Here is a 1767-nt window from a genome sequence, read left to right as displayed (position 1 = left end):
ATATATATAGGCTGATTGACCAAATAAGCATTTGAAAACTGATATTGATGGATGCCTCTTACCATGGCTGTGAGCAAAGTATTTGCATCAGCCTAAGACCTCTATCACAGACAGGCTCTGCAGTCTCAGACGCTGACTCAACATGCTGAATGAAATGTTTAGTGACTTGACTGATTTTTGGTCCTGTGTGCAGCTTCCCTCTCTAGCCTGCCTCCAGAAGGGGGCTCTGTTTGTGTTGTCATGGCGAGGTGCTCCAGGTCTGATCCATCAAGGTCTGTTGACGCACTGTCAGTCTGGCCCAGGGGCGATTCTAGGATCAGAGGTTTAGGGGTGCTGAGCACCCAGAGAGCTGCCCGGCCAGGCAAGATAAATTTCACTGTTTTGTACATTTTAACGCAATTTCATTCCCACATTTGTGAAAGAAAAGCAGTTTTTGGGAAAGTCTGTGACTAAACCATCAAATCTGATAAAGGTTATTTAAATGCTGAGCCACAGCAAAAGAGGAATGGATTGGAATCATAAAAGAAACATATGGTAACTCTAATTTCTGGGGGAGGACAACTCATTTTGATACAGCAGCTCCTCAACATACACATAAACAGTATGTTTGTTTCTGGAGTAAACCAGCCCCCTACAGTGAGTACCAAAAATACCAAAAATGGACCTTGGACTTATTTTTTTGACTTTTATTTGAAATGCAATGCACAACATGTAACATTAACACATTAACAGTTACTGACTTTTTCAATGTTTGTCTCTGCCTTTTTCGTTCTTGTCTGTATTATATAATACAAATACATAAATAAAAATACTCTTCAAAAAAGAAAAGTGCTTGAAATCTACAAAATAATAATAAATACACACAGTATAGGAGTTATAATGTTAATGGGCATCCAGTCAGTTAGCTAGTCAGTAGCACCTTGGCTTTAATATGAACACATGCACATGACACAACAGCTTGCTTCTCTCATTCCAATTCAAACAGAGGACAGTGGTACTGACCACCTGTAACGTTTCCTAGCTAGACAAAAACGTCAGCTAACTCCTACCTAACAACATAAACAGTGACCTACGATTAAATGCAGCAAACATGAGCACTGGTAATGATAATAATGTGTTGGTATTGAGTGGTAGACACTACTGCATATCACCCACTCTGGAAGGCAGCAGGAAAGGTGGGAGGGATGGGGTGGATCAAACCATTTTTGAGGGGGGGGGGGGTGCTGCTGTATTTTTGTTGTTAAAATATTATGTTTCAACCAAGTACTGTATGGTTTTGACACTTTTCTAGCTTGTTAAAAAAAAAGGACATACAGTAAAAAAAAAAATTTAAAAAATCTCTCAAATTTTAGGGGTGCTGGGATTCAATTTAGGGGTGCTTGAGCACCCCCAAAAATGGGCTAGAAATGCCTATGGTCTGGCCCCTCCCCTTTGCCTCTCAAGACCCGACTAGGAGCAACGGCTGGGACACCACAGCTCCCAGTATGACAGGGACATGAAAACCCCTCCACAATGTTCAGGTTTCCAGCTCAGACTGTTTGCTCCTGTTGATGACATCAGGACACCAAAGTCTTCTGAGCTCTGAGCATCATCAACAACTTAAATACCAGATCAATATGATGTATGTTATCATGTGTAACATATTTGATGTCTTATCCAGTGTCTTGCATGTGTCCTGTGTTTGTCCACATGTAGAAGACAGCTGAGTTTTTCTTCCTGAGCTCCACCTGTATAAAGACGGAGGCTCAGCAGGGCGGAGCTCTTCTT

The 1767-nt window shown here is 41.4% G+C and overlaps 1 pseudogene; it reads left to right on the top strand.

Annotated features, from left to right (window-relative positions):
* LOC126404356 (gastrula zinc finger protein XlCGF17.1-like) overlaps positions 1–1767 on the top strand; it is a 124222-nt pseudogene that overhangs the window by 111227 nt on the left and 11228 nt on the right.

This window comes from Epinephelus moara, chromosome 17 (assembly GCF_006386435.1).
Source record: "Epinephelus moara isolate mb chromosome 17, YSFRI_EMoa_1.0, whole genome shotgun sequence".
NCBI lineage: Eukaryota > Metazoa > Chordata > Actinopteri > Perciformes > Serranidae > Epinephelus > Epinephelus moara.
Note: the sequence above shows the minus strand (reverse complement) of the source record. Positions and strands in the feature narration are given on the sequence as shown.